This window comes from Helianthus annuus, chromosome 2 (genome assembly GCF_002127325.2).
Source record: "Helianthus annuus cultivar XRQ/B chromosome 2, HanXRQr2.0-SUNRISE, whole genome shotgun sequence".
NCBI classification, from domain to species: domain Eukaryota; kingdom Viridiplantae; phylum Streptophyta; class Magnoliopsida; order Asterales; family Asteraceae; genus Helianthus; species Helianthus annuus.
In genome coordinates, this window is record NC_035434.2 from 158,821,786 (window position 1) to 158,845,672 (window position 23,887).

General features: G+C 35.4%; 1 long non-coding RNA gene across 1 annotated transcript in view; it reads left to right on the plus strand.

The window, feature by feature from the left end:
* Positions 1–9,162, plus strand: part of LOC110925949 — a 42,282-nt gene extending 33,120 nt beyond the window's left edge. Inside the window, exon 2 of the long non-coding RNA XR_002584880.2 lies at positions 8,905–9,162. This is a non-coding gene — a long non-coding RNA (uncharacterized LOC110925949). The remainder of the gene's footprint in view (positions 1–8,904) is intronic.
* The last annotated feature ends 14,725 nt before the right edge of the window (positions 9,163–23,887 follow it).

Genomic DNA, 23,887 nt, shown 5'->3' on the forward strand with positions numbered 1-23,887 from the left:
AAGATTAACCAATGCACCTATACTAGCGTTACCAGAAGGAACTGAAGACTTTGTAGTCTATTGTGACGCTTCTAAGTTAGGTCATGGATGTGTGTTGATGCAACATCAAAAGGTTATAGCCTATGCGTCTAGACAACTTAGTTTATTAAGAAAAGAAAAGCTTTATGCCAAGTTTTCAAAATGTGAATTTTGGTTAGAAGAAGTGCAATTTCTTGGACATTTAGTCAATCATGAACGAATTCATGTGGATCCCACAAAGATTGAGGCAATTACTAAATGGAAAACCCCTGAATCACCAACCGAAGTGAAAAGTTTCCTAGGATTGGCCGGTTACTATAGAAGATTTATTCGAGAATTTTCTAGAATAGCCATTCCCTTAACTAAGTTAACCTGTAAATCTGTTAAGTTTGAATGGGGACCAAAACAAGAAGAAGCTTTTAGAATTCTTAAGCAAAGATTAACCAATGCACCCATACTAGCGTTACCAGAAGGAACTGAAGACTTTGTAGTCTATTGTGACGCTTCTAAGTTAGGTCATGGATGTGTGTTGATGCACCGTCAAAAGGTTATAGCTTATGCGTCTAGACAACTTAAGAACCATGAAGAGAATTATTCAACCCATGATCCGGAATTAGGAGCTATAATTTTCGCCCTGAAAATTTGGAGACATTACCTTTACGGTAGTAAGTTTACCAGTTTCACCGATCATAAGAGTTTAAGATATGTCTTCGGGCAAAAGGAGTTAAACATGAGACAAAGACGCTGGATGGAAATTCTTAGTGATTACGATTGTAATATCCAATATCATGCAGGAAAAGCAAATGTAGTTGCTGATGCTTTAAGTCGAAAGTATCACGAAAAGCCAAAAAGAGTGCGTTCTCTTAAATTAAATATGCAGATAGATTTAAATGAACAGATTAGAGAAGCACATGAATTAGTAATCAAGGATGATACTGAGAAATTAAAAGGAATGATTAAAGAATTAGAACAAGGAACAGATGGAATTTGGAGATTCCATAAGAAAAGAATGTGGATACCTAAACTAGGAAACCTACGCCACCAAATATTAGAAGAAGCCCATAAGTCTAAGTATACGATGCATCCTAGAAGCGATAAAATGTATCAAGACTTAAGAAAGAATTTTTGGTGGATAGGAATGAAAAAGGATATAGCAGCTTATGTTGCCAAGTGTCTAACATGTTCACAAGTTAAAGCTGAACATCAGAAACCCTCAGGTTTATTGCAGCAGTTAGAAGTGCCGGTTTGGAAATGGGAATTGATAACAATGGATTTTGTTACCAAATTACCCAAAACAAGAAAATGTAATGATAAAATCTGGGTGATTGTAGACAGACTAACTAAGTCAGCTCATTTCCTACCAATGAGGGAAACTTTCAGCATGGAACAACTAGCCAAGTTGTATGTAAATGAAATAGTTTCATTACATGGAATTCCTTTATCAATTGTTTCTGATAAGGATAACCGTTTTACCTCTCATTTTTGGACAAGTTTCTAAAAAGCAATGGAAACCAAGTTAAATCTAAGCACTTGCTTATCATCCTCAAACGGACAGAAAAAGCGAAAGGACAATTCAGACAATGGAAGATATGCTTAGAGCTTGTGTAATTGATTTCAGAGGTAATTGGGACGATCACTTACCATTAATAGAATTTTCTTACAATAACAGCTATCATACAAGTATCAATGCTGCACCATTCGAAGCACTTTATGGACGAAAGTGCCGAACTCCAGTCTGTTGGGCAGAAATTGGAGAAAAGCAGCTGTCTGGACCTGAAATAGTACAAGAAACAACGGACAAGATTGTCCAAGTCAAGGAAAGACTGAAAGCAGCACGTGATCGACAAAAGAGTTATGCTGATAACAGACGAAAACCGTTGGAATTTCAAGTAGGAGACAAGGTGTTATTGAAAGTTTCTCCTTGGAAAGGAATGGTAAGATTCATCAAAAGGGGAAAGCTAAGCCCCAGGTATGTTGGACCTTTTGAGATTATTAGAAGGATAGGACTAGTGGCCTATCAGCTACAACTGCCAGAGGAAATAGCTGGAATACATGATGTATTTCATGTATGCAATCTCAAAAAGTGTTTAGCCGATGAATCACTAGTAGTGCCTCTTAAGGATATAGAGGTAAATGAAAAGCTTAAGTTTGTAGAGAAGCCTCTACAGATTGAAGACAGGAAAGTCAAGAATCTCAAACACAAGAGATTGGTTCTAGTCAAAGTGAAATGGGATTCCGAGAGAGGACCAGAATACACATGGGAGCTTGAATCAGAGATGCAAAGGAAATATCCACACTTGTTTCAGTAGACCTCGAGGAAGAGTTCTAAAACAAGGTGGGGAGGATATAACAACCCTCCAAAATTATTTCCGACACTCCTAATATAATTAGAATGTCCCTATACACCTTAAAATACACCCCGTATATGAAAACAGGTCCCAAATACCTTTAATTTTATAAAAATAAAATAAAAACAAAAATTCATCATCGCTCGCGGGCCGCGAAGACTTAGTCTTCGGGCTACGCGGGGCACGACAGCTAGGAGATCAGGCGGAGCCCTAGCGTGCCACGTGTCGGCATCGTGGCAAGTCTACCCGGTGATTGGTTAAGGCTAGGGCCTACTACCCCTATGCTGCGGGCCGCGAAGGCTTAGCCTTCGGCTTACGCGAGGCGCGACGAAGTCGATGATCAGCCCTATAAATACCTTCGATCGGCCTCAGTCCCAACTCGCTCAAACTTTTCAATTCTCTCTCTAATTTCTGTAGTGTAGACACTATACCCGGGCATTATACCCTCCCTAATTAGCAAAGCTCTGCCTCATTGTAAGTATTTTAACCCCCGGTTACGTATTAGATACGCTGCCCGATTGATCTAGTGCTCCGTAATGGCTGTCGAGGCTCTGCCCGACATAGTCGTTGGAGTTCTGTCTTGGGGAGGGTATAACTAATATACATTTGGGTTATTATACTAACACGTGTGCATTGTGTAATTAATAGATAATCACCAGGAAATCACAAAGGAAAACCCTAAAGTAGTAATGTGAGTAATCTCCTTTTTTGTAAACCTTTTTGCAAACTGTTTTTACAAAACCTCAAATGTTATACATTATATTAAACAGTGATTGAGTATTTGTATTCTACAATTATTGTCGGTATGTTGGGGTTTTGTATACAAAATTTGTTACTACAATGTGAGTAGTAACATGACCACAAGTCGGGTTGACAGTACCGTGGGTGGTAATTAAAGTAGAAAAATAAACAAATGTAATTGCGCGATCACCCTCAATGCTATAAACGGTTTTACCTGTCTTGATTAAATTGGGATTCACTCACCAGTATTTCCCACTGACAAAATGTTTTTAAGCGCGTTTCAAGTAACAAAATGTGAAAGCCAAATAGAAGCCAGCTGGACAACACTGAAGGCTTGGAAAAGTGGCTATAAAAGTTAGTTAAATAAAAGAAGATGTTTTTATTTAAATAAAATAGGATTTATTCCTATTAAATGGTTGTAAAAAAAACTTGGGAATTCCCCATGTGTTTAATATTATAAAAGTGTGGTATTTTACTCTGATAAAATATTTCCTAACTACGGTCCTGATGAAATTTCCTCTGCCAAATTGATAAATACCGATACCACCATATCTTAGTAGGCCGCGGCCGCCCGCCTCCCGAGGCAGGGGTCGGGGGTTGCGACATGTTTTCTATTGATACTTTAACAGTACAAAACCGTGCAAACAAACGGGCAGAGCTTCACCTCAAAGTCTGCTTAAAAGTTACAAATGACCAACACCTCCACACATATATATACTACTGCTACCTTCGTATCAAGCCATGAAAGCTCCCTTTGTACGAAGCTAGCCACTTCGTACGAAGCTACTCAGGCTTTCCTTCGTACGAAGCTACCTAATCTCATATACACTTTATGCTATCTTCTGTTCAGCACCAGTCTTGTATCATCTGTTTAAGCTACGAAACGTGATTGACGAAAGTGATAGGCATTATGTACTCACATATAGTAAGCCACAAACCAAATAAGTCTGCAAATTCCTACAGATGCTCCCTATTGTTAAGTATTTACATTCTTTTCAACATGAAATACCAAGTATAATATGCTTTGGATAGGAAATGATAAAGGCAATCAGAAGGAGGGACTAAACTGGGAAATACCACCGACATTTCATAATAAGATAGATATAATGAGTAGTCACTTTTACTTTGACAAAAACCAAGTTCAATTAGAACACTTAACCGTTTTTCATTCCACATTCTAGTTGCTTGTTTTAGACCATACAAAGACTTAGGGGCTGTTTGGCAACATCTGAATGGTTAAGTGCTGAACCAGTAAGAGGTCTGAACCATTAAGTGCTGAACCAGTAAGAGGTCTGAACTATTAAGAGCTTGTATAATGCCTAACCGTTCAGAGGCAAATGTCTGACCAATTCAGATTAAAGGTCTTAACCATTCAGACTCTGTATAAATCTTAACCATTCAGAGGCAAATGTCTGAACCATTCAGACATCTGCTCGTGAAACAAACAGTCTGGACGATTAAGTGCTGAACCAGTAAGAGGTCTGAACCATTAAGAGTCTCATTAAGAGGTAAACAAACAACCCCTTATTTAGTTTGCAAACTTTTGTATCATTATTAGACAAATAACCTTCTAGAAGACTCATATAAACTTCTCATGCAAATTGCCATATAGAAATGCATAATTGATGTCCATTTGATATAAGGGCCAATTTATATACTATTATTTTGTAACATTTGTATGCATTTGTAGTTGAAAATTGAGCTTAAGTTGTTGTACCTTATTTATATACTATTATTTTTCAACATTTGTACGCAATTTATGGTTGTAAATTGAGCTTAAGTTGTTGTACCTTAATCAAATAATGGTTTCACTATCTTACCAAATTCAATATGTTTGTATGCATGTGTGGTTGTACATTGTGCTTAAGTGGTTGTACCATAATCAAATAATGGTTTCATTATCTTACCAAATTCAATCGGTTTGATCCATTTAAAGTTGTGTTGTTTTATTTGTAAATTATTATTATTTATAATAATCTAATTAATTTAGCCAAAATCTTGTATAAATATAATTTGCAACATATTGATGCAATGGTTGTTGTAATGTATGCATTATGGTTTGTATAGTGGTAATGATACATATTATATATAGATTACGATGAACCTGTCAAACGGAAAAAAAATAGACGCAGGTTTATCGTAACGCGCAAGTCCTAGATCAACTTGGTTATTTTATTCTATGTTTAACGTTTCAGTTTAATTTAATTTCTTCGCATTAACACGCTGTAACTTCAGTGTCGGTGGTTGCTGGCAGTAGTGTGGCATTAGTGTTTGCCCCCACCGCAACGCGGGGGTGCGTAATACTAGTTTATATTAAAAATAACCTAAAGTAAAAAAAACAAAAATAATATAAACTAAAAAACAAATTTATTAAAAGTAAAAACATTACACAAAACTAACTAAACTATTACATAAGCCTAATTAAACTATTACATAAAACCTAATTAAAATATTACACAAATCTGATTAAAACTGTGACAACCCTCACCAAATCAGGTATCCGTACGAATTAATTAATATTTAATTACTGCTTAATTACTGTGCGTGCTTACAGTTGTGAATAAACTGCTACATGATTACTGATACGTACACATACATGCATCATACTTTATTAGTTGTCACTCCATTATTTACAACAAAACTTTAGTGACAAACTTGATGTACAAAAGCACAGTAGCACAATGAACGGATAACCCATTGAACATGCTGATATAGCCAGCATCAGACAAAAACTGTCTCTAAGGCCAGTATGAGCCGGGAATAGTTTACTACACTAGTAGGAAGTGTAGGGAGGTGAGGATTGTAGAACTGCATCACTAGGTGATAGTTATAGTGACCGGATGTGCCTAAAACATGTTTTAAACACAAAATTCTGCACTTTAATATAAAATTAAGCATTTAAGCTAACTAGTAAGGTGCAAAAACATGGAAAAATAATACTAGACACTTTCCAAGGTGTCGGGAATTCTTTGTGTCACTAAAAATAATAATAACGACACCTTAAATGCTTATTAAGCACTTTAACGGGTCAGTATCCAACCGAACAACTGGACTTTACCCGGAACACAAAAATATTAATAAAAACATTGTTACACTTTTTCTTGGCTAGTTATGGTCCCTGAGCACTATAACGCCTTACATAATACCCGGTACGCGCTAAACACTAGACATAACATTAAACTCCCACTAATTAACTTATTTACCCCCAAATAATACACTTAACCTCCCTCCCTTGGCTGATTTTCGGTACATATAGTCCCACACCCAAGATAAATTCAAAATCTCTAATATCTCTTACATATTCAACTTGGGATTTTGTGAGACACATGAGTTGACATTATGGACACTTTAGACACTACCTTTTTACACTTAACACCCTAAACTAACCACCTTTCACCAAATAACTTTCACTTAACACCCCCACCATACGATTCTTTAGTCACCACCGCAAGATTGAATGGATCTTCCACTTCCCCATGCAATCTAGTCTTGGGATTACATATGATATTATATGTACTTAGGTGAGCACATGACCCAATGGATAAAGAAATTTGTATTACAAATAGCCACCACCAATTGCATTAATCAACACAAAACATTTCTTTATCCCTCCCCATTAAAAGCTTCGGCCGAACTCCCCTTGTCACCACCATCTTTTTTTTTTGATTTTGATACAAGTGTTCCAAGTAATCTACAAGGTGCACAAATGTGTTTTAGAAAGTGTGGAGCACACGGATTGCCAAGGACCTCTCTCGTTTGTCTTTAACCACTCATTTTTTCGCCTAGTTTCTTCCCTAGCTTCAAAGCTAGTAGTAAGCCTCTTTGATAATCTTTTATTTTATATTTTTAGTGGTTAATAGTTATGTTGTGATGTATCCACATGAACACTAAAAGGATCATAAACAAAGTCTTACACATAAAGCTAAAATAAAGATGAAATAAGATGAACTCTTGTTAAAATAAAGTTGTTTGATGTTGTCGTTATTTATTTGGTGATTACTAGTCATAGGATGTTTAACATTATGGTTAAACTTGTTAAAATAAGATTAAAAACTTATGTTAACAAGTTAGAAGGTGATAAATGTTTTACATAAAAGAATCACCTCCATGTTTCACATAAACTTGGTAACAAAATGAGTTCTTGAAAAATAAATAAACTATGTGAGTAGATGGTCTTATGGACCCGACATTTACAAATGATTTTTCTAGACAAACCAAGTTAAAAGACGGGGTTTTGAAAAGTCATGATTTTTACACTATTTTTAGAAGAAATAATTATATGTAAACTTGTAAGACATGAAAAAGTTGTAAATAGATATTTTTGTAAAATAAGTTCACAAGTTGTGAACCTCTAAAAAAACCCGAGAACGAGAGTTTTACAAAAATAAGCACACTTTGGAGGGTGACTAAACCCACAAAACACACCACTAAATTACTACGCGTTTTTATGAAACGCCAAGTTTATGTTGTCATGAAAAATGCATTGTTTTTGGCACTTGACTAGTGTAACATTGTTTAGTAAATTGTTGGTTGATTTGAATGATTTTTGAAAAGAAAATGATACGCTTGTAAGCGTGGACACCTCCAGTTACAGAGGAAGCTCTGGCGAAATTTTTCCAGAAAATAACACTTAGAATATTTTGGTGACAAGTGTTTATAAAGATATTTTTGACTTGTTTTCCAAACAAACTTCGCCATGATTTTTATTACGAAACTTCCAAGTGTCGGAGGTGGGATTTTCACAAAATAAAACTTGCTAAAATATATATTTAGTATATATTTTTCTTCATAACAACACTTGTGAGATTTTTATGATTATTTTGTGAACTACGTAAATATTATTTTTAGGGTAAAAATAATATTACTGAATATCAACGACTCCAAAATAATACGAACGCCTTCACAATAATTATTTAAGTTACACCGGTATTATTATTACCACACGAACTGTAACTGTAACTTACGTATTTTTAGAAAATACTCATAAGTGTGTATTTTGACAAGGAAATTATTTTGGGAAAATTATATGTAATAAAATATAATATTTTTGGGAAAAATATTTATATTTTGGAGAAAGAATTAGAATATATAATAAGTGAGACTTAATAATATATTTCGAAGTTATACGAACGCACATATATTAAAACCCCCATCTTTGGGAAGGAATATATTTACCAAATAATTACGAAATGTAATTACGAAATAGTTGTCTAACTATTTCCTAAAGACATTAAACCTTAAACTAAGGCACGGTCGTCCGTCTAATAGAAGTTAGTACGTGTAGGTCGTTGCACAGCAGATCGTCTGGGAGATACTTTGTAGAGACGCACTTCGGTGAGTTCATGTCCCCTTTTTTTTTCTTAACTGTTTTCAGTTTTTAAACTGCGGGGGTGGAATACATGTTACTATGATTACGAGTACTTTTACACATGGTATGATTAGCGTAAGGAGGGTTACTACTTAGATCATGTGAGTGGGTAGGCGGGAACTGAAGGCCATTAATCCTCAGTGTAGGACCGAGGGACAGTAGCGGTAGATCTATCTGGGTGTAGCGAGCCCAGCCCCAGGCCCAGCAGAACGGACCTCGGGGTGACTTTGTGCCCAACGCAAAATCCGCCAGGTTTGAGTCTTCCTACTGCACATCACATATATCAATGGCCTTGCAAACCATTGGTGATCTCTTTTTCCTTATTTGCTACATACCAGGGTTTCATACATACAAAGGTCTTTACTTACTCACTACACATGAACTCGCTCAACAATTTTTGTTGATTTTTCCAACTTACATGTATTTCAGGGAACTAAGGATTCTGGCACGGTATGCTACGCTGCGTTAGAGTATGGGATCATCCACGTTTAGGGATTGCGACTTTTACCCGAACGAGTCGCAAGTCTTAAACGGCGTTTATTTTAAGTTTGTGGTTGTGTCTTTCAAACAATGTTTTTATTTGGTAGTGTTGTATTTCCTTTACATTTGTCAACGCATTAAGACAATGTTGTGTTACTTTTCATTTTAAAACTTAAATCAATGGATGATTCTGCATGGTTTTACTTTCATATAGCTTTGTTATGATTAAGCTATGGTATTAAGAAGTCACACCAAATAAACCCACGCTTCCGCAAAGCCAGGGTGTGACAAAATCATTACTTAAACATAATTAAACGGATTCTAATTAAACACACATAATACATCCACTCCCAATCACCTAGGAAGGACGCATGAGATGATATGTCACGTCCGTTCAACCTCTCATGTCAATAACAATGTCTGAAGTCATTGGAAAATAATTATTAATAATTATTTTATCATTTATTTATTTTATTTAATATAGTATTCTCTTTTTAGTGTATTAAAAATAATAAATAAATAAAATATCAAAAGAAATTTATGAAAAATATTTTATTAATATAAAAGAAATACAATTTTTATTCGTATATCCCATCGTCATATATTCGTTTGATTCATATATTTACTTGATTGTTATTTTTGTTGGTATACATGTTACATTGTTGCGTTGTTGATAAACTGCGATCTTTGTGCCAACCATTGAAAAGCATGTTTTTTTTTTTGAAAATAATATAAAAATCATGTATAGGAAATCATGTATGAGGGTTGGAAGATGAATACAAATAGGACGGGCCTTAGAAAAATATTCAAAAAAATCTTATGTTTTATGTTTCGAACATCGTATGGATTATATGGAAATTACTTGTCATGTAACAAATTTTAAATTGGATATGCTTTAAATATTAAAACTTATATTAGTTGTCATGAGCTATGGACATTCATCGTGCCCTGACCAGATCCGTTGTGGGTTGTGGTGTGACAGATATCCACATCAAGAATTTGTCTACTCAGTCGTCAATTATTTTTCAAATTTGTGACAAATCCAGTCATTGGGCAAAGAATTGCTACCATCGCTTCTCGCTGAATCATAGTATCAGAATGATCGATCAATTGGTGAACCACGGATATATAGACGTTGTTGTACTTGCAGTAGAGACGATGGCAAAAGAAGCGGTCAACGATGGAATCCTTGTGTTCATCAGAATCTGAACGCACTTAGCTAGTTATTATTAACTGCCAAACAAATAATACATCTAAGAGTCACCAATTTCACAACAGGTGAGAAGGTTTCATCTAAGTCAATACTTTCTTTTTTTATCGTACCATTTGGCTACTAACCTAACTTGTCTATCTATCTCTCCTGAGGATTTGTATTTTATTTTGTATATCAATTTACACTAAATATGTTTTCTACCTTCGGGTAACTCAACCAATTCCCAAGTGTAATTTTTGTTTAGAGCCTTCATCTCCTCATTCATGGCAGTTACCCAATTAATGTCATTAGCAGCTTAATTAAAAAAGCTTGGGTTCAACTCTTTTGTTTAATTTAGATAGAAAACACATGTTTTTAAAGGAAAGATTAGAGTAGTTTACGACCTTTTCAATACTATATTTAACTTTACCTCCCACTATAAAATCTTGATTTTTTTTGTAAGGATGAGTTCTAGAGGATCGTCTAGAAGCAATGGTAGCTCTCGTTTCTTCGGGAGCGCTTGTCTCATTATTACCACCGTTATCACTCTCTTCTTTAGTAGATCCATCACTTTGATTGTGAGATTGTTAGAGATTTAGTCTTGCCTTCACAATTCATGTTGCTACTAGTTTGTGGAACAATGTTAGTGGTCTCATTAAGCACCATCTCCTCAGTATCGGGGTTTACACCTTCAGAAATTTGGTATCTTGTGAATCATAAATGTCAAAAAGAGTTTAAAGTGTTAACAAAATTTTCATGATTTAAATCATATTGAGAAATATTATTATTATCTTTTAATGGAAAGATCGATTCATCAAATTTTACATCTCTAGAAAAAAAATATTATTTTTCGATCTAAACTCCACAATTATAACCCCTTTTTTTATTAGAATATACCAAGAAAACACATTTTTCAACATGATAACAAAATTTATTTGGTTCGTTTAAAATGGTGGTAAAATACAAGAAACCAAAGTTTCTTAAGTGTTGTAGAAAAGGTTTAAAATTGAACATTAATTCGTAAGGGGATTTTGCATTAAGAACGAATGATGAAATTCTATTGATAAGACAGACAATACTTAGCACACATTTAGACCAGAACCTAAGAAGAAGGCCAGATTTAAATAACAAGGTTCTAGTCACATTTAAAAGATGTTTGTTTGTTGAGGTGTATGCACACAAGAAGTTTGATGCAAGATGCAATTTTCATTTAGAAATTTTTGTATTTTATTGTTAACAAAATCAGTTCCATTGTCACTTCTGAAACTTTAACTATTTTACCAAGTTGATTTTTTAATCAAGTTGAAAAAGCTTTCAGTATTAAAGAAGACCTCATCTTTATGTTTCAAAAGATACACCCAAGTAAATCTAGAATAGTCATCAACAACGATAAAAAAAATAACAAGAACCTTCTCTACTAGCAACTTTATATGGTTCCCACACATCAAGATGAACAAAATAACCTATGTTTGAGGACACATGATCACTTATAGGAAAATGTTCTCTGTGTTGTTTAGCTCTATGGCAAATTTCGCAAGGTAACATATCATTTGGAATTTTCAAATTTCATTTAAGACTTTTATTACCTGATGCGCATGATGTCCTAATCTAGAATGCCACACATTAACAAGATCACACTATTAAAACACGCCTTGACATGTTTAGAAGCATCACCACAAAAATAAAAATCATCGATTTGTTTACCAGTAACCAGGGTTCTCTTTGTACACAAATCTTGAATATAATAATTATGTTCATTAAAAGGATCTTGAAGTTTATTATCCCTGGCTAGTTTGTACATAAACATTAGGTTGACATAGTATTCTAAGACAACAAAGACATCGGACAAAATAACATGATCACTTAATTTTAAAACCCAATCTTAGTTACAGTGGCATCAGTTCCATTTGGGTGTTTTATTTAATGTTGCAATCAGACACATCAATTTGACTAAAAAGCCCCTTATCAGACATTACCATATGTTGGTTTGCACCAAAATCTGTTAACCAACCAGAAGTAGATAAGAAAGATACACCAGTTGAAAAACCATAGACATGTTAACTAAAAGGATTATATGAGAAAAAGTCAATAGAATTATCTTCCCAATTTTCATTTTGAGAACTGACACCTAATTGTCATTCAAGAGCTTTAAGAGTCTTAAGATATGATTAGAAGTTAGAGAAGGAATAGTAGAATAATATGTAGAAGTAGAAGAGAAAGGGTTATTTTTAACCATTGAATTATTTGAAATACTAGTTTTAAAGCTTTTGATTTGAAGTTTGCCCATTTCTTTGTTTAAACTAGGATGGATATCCTATAAAATATAACATATATCCATCGAATGACCCAGTTTATTGCAATGTGTGCATTTCAAATTCGGGTTAGGACCTTTATTAAATCATATTCGATTTTTCGAAAAGTGATTTGATTTAATCATGATGATCAACAATAAATGTAACTAACACAAATTAATTGGAGGTATGATACTTCTTCAAACAAATTTGGTACTCCAATCCAACCCAGCCAAGTGTGCCTAAACAAAACAAAAGTGTGACAAAAAAAATATAAGAGGACTTACAGATAACTTCTGCAATCCATAGAGAAGGAAAACGACTTACAATGATAGAGGATAATGACTTAAACAGAGTAACTAACACGTGTACTTTCACTTAGAGTTAATACTCAAAAAAATAAAACGGGTAACCATCACTAGTGCTCTAGTGGTGGCCACGGGTATTTAAGTTCCACCTATGGTGGATCCGGGTAAGTTTTCCCCTCAAGGTCTCAAGTTCGAGTCTGGGTGACGGAGGTTTCTCATTGAGGGGTTTAAATTAGGGATCTATTGTGCGAGGGGACTCTCTAGCGCAGATCTAGTTAAAACAATGTATGCTAGACCTCCCGACATTCGCGAATAATTCACATCTTTCAAAAAAATGGCCAAACAAAAAAAATTAAAGACTAATAGACACCAATCCTCTAAGACTAGGACTAACATCGAACCAAGCCCCCAATTGAATGTAAATGACACAGTAACGATTGAAGACTAAAAAGTAAAACTGAACTTAATTCGATCTTTAAATCGATTGAAAAGCAGAGCCCAAAAATCTGTTGAACTTTCTTTTAAAAAAACACCAAATTCCAAGAGCAGGGTCCAAAATTTGAAGCTGGCAGATCAACGTATGAGAGCCCGATGCTCTAATACCATATCAAGAAATGCTATTGCTTATTATGGAATCAAGAATCACTAGATAAATTGTTCAATCTATGACAAGTAGAAAACATCGATTGTGAACAAAAACAACTAAACAAGAAAACTATTGAACAAGATAAACAAGACGCGACAATATGGAGCGAAACTTCAATAACGGCTAGACTAGAGGAGAAGATTGGGAATATGAACGGGAGACAGCTAGAAAGAGAACCCTTGCCAAATATATGAAAGCAATTCCACAACTCCATCCTCTAATTTTAATTTACCAACAATACCTACACAAAACTTTCCAAGTTAATAAAAGAGACCCAAAAACATGTTTACTATTTGAATTGAATATTTTAAACAATTTGCTTTCTAGTTAATTTTTCTACACATGTGTTCTTTGAATTTACTCAATGTTTAAAGTTCTTAGAGTAGTTGGTTGGCTATAGGGGTTCAATCAAGGCCATAGCCCCACGGGAAGGGGGGTGTTCCCTGGCATGATATGGCGCTATGGCCTTGATGGAACACCTATAGCGCTCCACTACGCAAGGTCTTATAACTTTATAAGTTAGATTACTATGCTACCATCAAACTTTGTACTTTGTTATTCAAGCATGCTCGTACCGGTAACCTCTAGTTTGACCTCATACATCGTTGAGGCCTCAATAACATATTTAGTGGCGTATCTAGCCCAAAAATTTATAGACATCCCAATTTATTTCTTTGGGGGATCAGATGTATCCTTTGTATAAAATTGGAAAAAAAATATTTTACACTACGAAAACGATTTAGATACAGGGTTGAGGGGTAGCAGTGCTACCCCTCCTAATACACTAGCTCCGCCCTGGAGGGATAGTTTGTGTGAATGCTCACATACCCATCTCATCTGATTACATGTGTGTATATGTGTGTATATGTGTTTGTATACACATACATACATGCTTTGAGTGCTTCACACAAACCTTATCGTCTTTTGTTGAGAAACGCAATATTTTCGATGGCCCGTTGATTGTTAGTGAAGTGGTTTCGTGGGCAAAAAAGCAAGGTAAGGAGATTATGATCTTCAGGCTAGACTTTGATAAAGCATACGACTCGATTGTGACAACCCTCACAATTACAGGTACTGTATAATTAATTAATTCTAATTATGTGCTTAATGACTGTGCTTGATAACAACTGACACTTTAAATTGCTTACTGATTTATGTTACAAACATACATGTGCATCACTTTACATACAGTCGCTCCATTTATTTCATACAGACTCTTAGTGACAAACCTGATGCACAAAGCACCGTTAGCACAGTGAGCGGATAACTCAGACACGTGCTGACAACGCCAGCACATAGACAGACACTATATTGAGGCCAGTATGAGCCAGGGACAAAGTACTACACTAGTATGGGTGTAAGGAAGTGAGGACCATGAGACTGTTCACTAGACGATAGTTTGAATGCCGGGAAGTGCCTAAAACTCATTTTTAGTGCAGAATTCTGCATTTTTAGCAATGATTCAGCTTTTAACATACTCGTATTATACAGAGAATTGACTAAATGGTCCTGAACGCCTTCCTAAGTGTTGGAATTAATTTCGTTACACAAAGATGCATAAAAGACACTATATGGTACAATTTAACACTTTAACGGAACAATACGTAACCGAACAACCGGACATTACCCGGGACACCAAAATTTTGTCAGAAACATTATTTTATTATTCTTAAATAATTATGGTCATAAAAATCCCCACACACTATAGAAACATGACATACACTCGCTATTCTAGAAATTACTCTTTGTTGAAGGTTTCCAAGGTGATATGTTGCTTAACAATCTAACCAAAATATGCAAGAGATCCTTATAAGTGTGGAGTTCCAAGATTTCTCATCATTACTTCAAAAACCACACTCCAACCTCACTCTCTCTCTCATTTTCGGCTCCCCTATAGCAGCCACCATCACCACCATTTTGACATCACCATCTTCCTCTTATTCAAGTTCCATTCAAAGCTTTGAAGGATCCATGAAATTTGCATCTTGAAGAGCATTCAAAGGAGCTTGTTCTAGTCTTTTCATCATCTTTTCTCAACTTTTTCCTCACTAGATTCATCCCTAGCTTTAAGCTAGTAGTAAGTCCTTGCTAAACCCTTGATCATCTTGTTTTGTAGTTAAAAGTTGTAGCATGATGCCATTCACAAGAACATCGAAGGGATTAAACTATAAATCAGCATGTTGATTGGTATTTTCAGCCAACTTAAACAGGCTGTAACTGGGTCTTTATAAATCGAAAAACGGATTTTCTAAAGCCTAAATTATTTTTTTTTGAACAAACGATCAAATGGCGCTGGAATCGTAATTTTTCGAGGTCGTTTACTATTTTTAAAGGATTGTTTTTGGACAGCAGCTCAAGCTGTGTTTTTACTGCAGAAAAAGCGTGTTGTATTCGGAGTTATAACTTGAAACCTGAGTAGAATCAACTCATGGAATTTTTACCGTATATGGTCACCGTTGTCACGGTGATCCTCCAAGTGGAATTTCGTCAATCGGACGTACAATTAATTTTTAGTGAATTATTCCGTAGACTGCAGTCAGAAAATGAACAATCTGATTGCAGCCCGGTAAATGAATTTCTATAAAATATTGGTAATGAACCGGACCCCGATATTTTTACACAATATAATTTGGAACGATTTTGACATTCTGTAAAAATTTGGGAATTTTTGGAGAAGGTTAACTATTTTATTAAAATGCTCGAAAACAGTCCAGTTTTGATTAATAAAGCTGAAATGACATAAGTGGTATATTGCATGTATGATTGTCGGGTTGGCTATGTGAGAACATTCTACGGGATATATGTAAAAGAAAATGACATGCTATTAAGCATGGATGCCTCCATTTACAAAGGAGACTATGGCGAAATTTTTACGAAAATCCTAACACTTAGTAAACATTTTTCTAAACAAGTGGTTACTAGCATGTTTTAGACTATGTTTTTCAAACATAAAACTCGCCATAATTTTTATAACGAAATACAGAGTATCGGAGGTTGGTTTTATACAGGAATATGGTTAAATATGTATTCTCTAAAATGGGACTTAAAAAAATAATCCTAATACGAACAGATACATGTAAAATATCCCATCCTTGGGAAGGAAATACGAATACACAAGTATAAGAAGTGTTATTACTAAAATATTGAAGACCCTTTAAAACGTAACTCAAAGGCACTAATCAACACTAAGACAAGGCACGACCCGTTCGTCTAATAGACGTTAGACCATTGTAGGTAGTCGTGTTTTGTTGGTGCATGCATTTGTCGTCTTCGTCTTATATCGAGTCTCGGTTTACTACACTTGAAGCTGAAAGTTTGAAGCTGAAAGTTTGAAGCAGCTGAAAGTTTGAAGCTGAAAGTTTGAAGCAGCTGAAAGTTTGAAATAGGGGTTTAGTTTGAAATGTCCTGTCCGTTTGAAGAGTTTCAAACGGAAGGGTCCTTGCCTATAAATAGTTTTTAAACTTTCACCATTTGTAACTTTCCGGCTAGAGCAACGAAGTGCTGCCGAAGTGTTGTCAGGTTGTAAAACATCTTTATGTCAATCATACAACAGTTTATAGTGTGAATCTAGCTGAATTGAACTCTACACGTCTGTTTCTGCCGTTCGTTTAGAGATAAACTCTTCTGATCGACTCGTTCGGGTCTGAAATCAATCCTACAAGTGGTATCAGAGCTCAGGAAGAAGAGTTCTATACAATTCAGCTGCGATTTCTGTTTCTACACCTTTCTTTTTCAAAAATTACAAGTTTTCACGGTTAAAATCGGCTGAAACTTTCACAATATGTGCGTAATTGTGTTTTGACAAACCCTTGAGAATTTCAGTTCAAAACTCGAAGTATAACTGATAAAAATTGACTGAAAACTGGTGTCCGTTTGAACGAAGCCTAGCTATTCCGTTTGAAAATGCCTATCCAGTTTGAAACCATCGTTTGAAGCAACCTTCTGTTTGAACTATCGTTTGAAAGGGTCCATTCCGTTTGAAAGACCGTTTGAAAACTTCCTAACCGTTTGAAACAGGATTCTGTCGTTTGAAAATGTGCATTTCGTTTGAACTATCGTTTGAAGCCATCATATCGTTTGGAAATGTGCATGTCGTTTGAAATATCGTTTGAAAATGCATGTGATCGTTTGAGTGTGTGACAGTTTGAGGGTGTGATTGTTTTGAAGTTGTGTCCGTTTGAGAAAACATTCCGTTTGAGGATTACATCGAATTGTGTATAACATTTTAAGGAGTGATCAATATTGTCGGATATTGGTGTGCATGTGAATAGATTTGTAGGCTGGTTACATTCATTGGTAAAAGGAAACATTGTGTCTTGTGTCAAAAAGTAAAGGCCCAATAAGAATTTTAAAGAAATCGGTCCAATCATTTGTTGGTTCAATGGAATGTAAGGCCCAATCAACGTTTTAATTTGTTCAGTCAAATTGAGTTTTATAGTGGCAGCCCACTTAGATAACCGGTCCAATCAAAGAGTCTTGAAAGTTATTTTTGTCGGCCATTTATAATAAAAAAGGTAGTGATGATTTGAGTTGTGTTGTGTGGAGAAGTGATAAAAAGCCCATGTGATTCTTGCGGTCCAATTACATCAGTTGAACTTTAATTGTTGAAATATTATAGTGCGGCCCAATCTTTATACAACAACAATTGAAATTTGTCAGTCATAAATTTGATTTGATATATTGCATATGATTCCAAGTTAAAGTGTGTCAGGCGCAATCAAAGCCTACGGTCAAATCACATTGTTTTTGTTATCGGATTCATGGTTTAAACGGCCAAATCATTTTACAAGATCTCTCGGTTTGAATAAAGTTTGTCGTCGGTTTGAAAAAGGCTACATGTGAAGTCATATAATGGCCCAATAAGAATTAAGTTTCAATTGATGGTACTGTTGTCAGACTTTTGCATGTGATATTTCATTGATATTGGGTCAAGGTCGTGTCTTCGTGAACCAGGTCATTGGAAAAGGTCACAAAATTAATTCAAAGTTTGCTTGGGTCAGGTCATTCGAATTTGATCCGGGGCATAGCTGTCCGCACAGTGTGTCAACTTTCAATCCGCACAGAATTTTCACCAGTTCGAGTACCAGTCTTATTCTAGTATTTGACAATTCTTTAAACTGATTGTATTGTTGGTTTGTTGTCAGTTTTTTCACAAGGAGAACCAGTTCGTTTGACAAAGTTTGTTTGTGAATTTTGAAAAACGAAACATGGAGAACAAGTTTTATAACGCTTTTGCTAGCCCGGTCTCAATTACTCAGAGTACATTGCTTGATAATGAAACCGGGACGTCACAGAAACCGCCAAAACTCATGGATATTGATGATTATAATGTGTGGTCTGAACGTTTTGGAAACTGGGTTGAGGCCTATCATCTAGATGCGTGGGAACACACTGAAGAGCCATATGAAAGACCCACAAGAAACAACAAAGAGTTACCAATTCGGGAAATGAGTACTGAGGATAAAAAGAAATATCGAGATGAGAAACTCATGGTGAGTCTGCTTCAGCAAGCGATAAAAGAAGATATTCTGATTTTGCTTCAACATGACGGAACTGCGTATTCAATTTGGACTGAATTGGAAGCAAAGTTTGTTGGGAGTGATGGTATGCTCAAAAATAAAATGTCTCTCATGAAGAAAGAGTTTGATCTGTTTCGTGGTTTAAAGTCTGAAAACACCAAGCAGATAATTGATAGATATTGTAATTTGGTGAGAAACATGTCAAAACTTGGAATTAAAAAGGATACTGATGAATTGGTTGAAAAACTTGCAGATGCGCTACCACATGAAACATGGGGAACGTTTCTGATGATGCTGAGATCCAACAGAAAATATTACAAGAATATGACACTGGGAGATTTTATCAAACACCTGGAAGCTCAAGAGATGGAGCAGAGGAAGATTGCCAGGATGAAAAATTATGATGGAGAACAGGATATCAGTTTGTACCATGGTTGTAAAATAAGGTTTCCAAGGCCGAGTACTCTCCGAGTAGTCGCTACAAGGTAGGTTGCCGAGGCGACTTTCTTTGACTCCAACTAATTACTCGGAATCGGTCAAACGCGGGCAACCTCTTCCAAAATTGTGTCTAGTAGGTCAACTTGGGCCGAGTTTGACTTAAAAAATAATAAAACATAATTTCTATGCCTATCATATTAAAGAATGAATATCATTTTCACTTATTTTGTTATAGATATTAGTAAATTTATGTTATTTGACATATATTTAATTTTCAAAAACTAATTTCTTTATAATTTAACATGTCCGAGTACTCCCCGAGTACTCTCCGCCTAGGCCGAGTACTCTCAACTCCCCGGTCGACCGACTAGGGAGCGCCTACCAACTTTTGCAACCATGGTTTGTACTACAAGGGTGGTGCTACTGGATCAACAAACCATTCTCCGAAGATAGAAACTGCTTTTAGTGTTAAAGATTCTTCTGAAAAGAAATCTTCCCAGGGATCCAGCAGCTCAAGATTTTCATCATTCGATCCAAACATTTCTGTAACAAAGAACGGAAGAAAACTTCAGTGCAATATTGTTCTTAGTATTGAAAATGATCAAGATTACACTGAAGAGATTGCTAAAAATCAAATGTCTTTGTTAGGAATGGTTCTTGAGTCTTACAGTAGTTTTGTGGCTGGAAAGATCGGTAATCCAATACTCACGAAAGAGGATTACGATCAAATTAATGCCGAGGAAATGGAATTAATGGACATAAAATGGTGCATGGCTAGTGTGATGAGACGTGCTGAGAAGTTTAAACAAATTACAGGCCGAGACGATTTTCGTGATGCAAATGTTTCAACTTTAGGATTTGATAAATCTAAAGTTACGTATTTTCGTTGCAGGGAAAAGGGGCATTTCAAGAGGGAGTGCAAAAATCGTGAAGCTACCGGAGCCCAAAATCCTTTCGGAAACAACGATTATCACAAAAAGGCGATTTATCATCAAGTCACACCACCAGCACAGCATCAGGCACAAACTGCTCATGGGAGAGATGTGATTGATAATTCAAAAAGAGCATGTCTAAGCAAATATGAAAACTTTTCATGGGATAAATATATTCCAACAAACAGCAAAGTGTGTTTGGCAGAACAAGAAGATGAAAAGTTGGCTGAAGGTTTTTGTTGGGATGATTTTTGTCCAGATAAAGATCTCATGGCCAAAGAGATGTCCAAAAATACTTTAAATGCTTTCTTTGCTAATGCCTATGATTTGAAATGTGCAGAAAGAAGCAGGAAAGTCATGGAAGCTGCTGAAGCAAGACGAAGAAAACTCGAAGAAGAGGAAGAAGAGGAAGAGAGATTAAAAGCTGAAGCTGAAGCTGAGAGAAAAAGAAGAGCTGAATTTTTCCAACCAGACAGAAAAGTCAAAGAAGTTCCTGAATTTGAAGTAAAAGTTGATGCTGAACCAGTTGAAGTTCCAGAAAAATGCATGAACTGTGATTCTTTAATCAAGCAGAACAATGAGTTGCTGCATAACATAAACAGATTAAAAGAATCATATGATACAATGAACAGAGAAATCAACAAGTATACTGATTCAAGTGATGAACAAGCTGTGGCAATGAATACACTGAAGATAGTGTACCTGAGACAGCTTGATGATGCTAATTTTCATATTAAGAAGTGTGCAGATCTGGAGTTGGAGTTAGCAACACAAAAGATAGAAACTGAGAAAGTGAAAAAGTTATTAGAAAGTTACTCATGTTCTTCTTTTGTTGTTGACAGGATTTATCCAGTTGTGGAAAATTTGAAGACGTTTGGAGAAGTGAAGACGTCCGAAGAAAAGAAATTTGTGACAAAAGACGAAGAAAAGGTGAAGACTTCTGGTAAGAAATCAAGTGTGGTCTACAATAGATGTCCGCCCCCGGTCGAAAATGGATATTCACCTCGAAATCCAAATTCTGAGAGAGTCGAAAAAGCAATAAACTTAAAATGGGAGTCTGGGCCATCGGATAACTTGCAAGAAAATATTGATGTTACATACACGTCATCCGACACTGATCATGAGTCAAAGTTGATAAAAAGTGTGGTCGATCAGGTGTTAGATAAAGACGACAGTGAGGAGTCAAACATGGAGTTCAAACTCGAGTCAAAATCTGAGTTCGACACGTCAAAGTCAACAGTCAAAAAGGATAAACGGGTTTATGACAAACAATTTTTGCTATCAAAATCTAATTTGCATGATGAATCATTCAAAGTGGCATATACTTTGAAAGATTCTGACAAATTATATTCTGATGATGCTTTTCCAATAAGAAGTGTCAAATTTGAAATGATTCAAAAGGTTTTCAAAATCACAAAAATTATTATTTCTGAAATAAAAGATTTAAATCTTTCCGGAAAACTTAAACAATACACTTCAAGAGTTCAACAAAGAATTAACAAGAAAATGGGTTACAATTGTGGTTATAATTTCCAAAAGAAATCAAACCATAATCGTAATTTCAAAAAGAAAGGTCTTGGTTTTGTTCCACCGAAAAACTATAAAAATGAAAAAGTTTATAAACCAAAAACTGTGTTTGTTTCAGGGAAAACAACAGAAGCTGAGAAAGAACAATCATTCAGAAAGCAGACAAATCAGGAATTCCTTTCCAAGAAGCAAGAAGCGTTGAAGAAGAATGTTGTTCAGGAGAAGATAGAAACCAGAACCTGTTTTCAGTGCAAGATTGCTGGTCATGTTACTAAGAATTGCCCGAAAACATTCAAACCAAAACAGGAAGTCTCTGGTAAATTGAAAGAGAAAGTTGTCGATAACACTGAACTTTCAACCCGAAAATTTACAGGCTTTGGAAATTCAATCTTTGAAAAGGGAGAATGTTCAAAGAGTGCTTTGAAAAGAAAAGAAAATGTAATAAATCAAAAATGGTCGTGAAAGGTTCAGGTAACAAGTCTGGTGATGAATCTGATTCCACAAAATCAGAGGAGCCACGTGTTGAGAAAAAAGTTGAAAGATCAGTTCCAACTATGAACGATGAAAATTTTCCACCGTTGTGTGCTGAAAATTTTATGAAGAAAGTTGGAAAAGTTGAAATTTCAAATCAATTTTATTCTGACAATAAGAAATTTGATGTTGAAAAGACTTTCAACGGAAATGTAAAACGTATCTTTGGACAAATGGTCAATGGTAGGGCAAAAAGTGTCAAAGACTTTTATGCTTCTAAACGACGTGTTCACAAATCTGTTGAAAGAAAAGATGATGAGATTGTTACACCCAAGGAAGGTCAGGTTTGGGTGGATATATTTTTCAAAGAATAAAAACCTGACTTGCCGGAGCTCCCAAGTTGGTAATTGCGGAGCATGAATCGGTATCATTCTTTATCATGTTTGAAAAATGTGTTTTTGAAAAGCAGGACTTGCCGAAACTCCCAAGTTTGTAAGCATGGAGCAGGAATCGGCACCTTGAGAATTCAACTAACAGATGGTAATTGGTTGAAAAACAGGTTTGAGTTGTATGTTTGTGACTGTTATAAGCAGTTCAGAATTTGAACTAGGTTGATCTTACAAGTGGTTAAATCAAGGTCGTTAAATTGAAATTGAGTTAACTATCATTTAAAAGATTGGTAAAACAATGTGATGATTTGATCCCTAAATTTTACAAGTGGTAAAATCAACAAAACTTATTTTCCGGAAAAACCATTCTGATTAAAACAAACTTAAGTGTTTTGAAATCATTATGGGAAAATAGTTTGTTGTGAGGGGGAGTTCTGATTGTTTAAGCCAAACGGATGGAGAATTGAAGCGATTCGATATCAGTTGTCATGTTTTGTATAGTTTGTTTTCAATTTTCATTAGATGTATTTGAATTTTAGGGGGAGTAAGAATTTTTAAGAAAATCCAAAAACATCAGAAAATTTGAAAAAGACAAAAACATGATAAAACTGAAAAATGAGTTTTTGTTGCATAAAAGAGGAAATGATAGTACATCAGTGGACTATCACGACACGCTAAAAAAATGTATAGTCAAAAATGTGATAAACAATCTTACTGTGGATGTGTCAGTAGGTTTTCGCACATTTAGTAAACTGTAACGAGATATAAACCTAAAATCAAACTTGCTTATTCTGTGGGTTAACAAAACTGCTTGGATATATAGGTAACCCCTGAAATCTTGTTTGAAAGGTCCCGTATTCTGAGATACTAGGTCTTTATACTCAGGGATATCTGGGGTATTATCCCGGGACTTCTGCTGTATGGAAATACTGACCTAGTCCCCGGATAATGCTTTCTGCAAAAAGCTTTGAAATATAAGCTCGCCCTCAGTGTTGGTGCATTTAATGTCTGCTGACTACGTCTTATCAAGTCTTATGTCTAGATAGGTTAATCAAGTGCATAAACATGATTAAATTAGGGTTTGTATAGGTCTTAGGATGCCTGGCCGTTTGAAATAGTGCTGGCCGTTTGAAACTGTCTATCCGTTTGAACCCTGGCCGTTTGAAGTCACCTGGTCGTTTGAATGATCGATCGTTTGAACATGATTCAAACGGAAGGG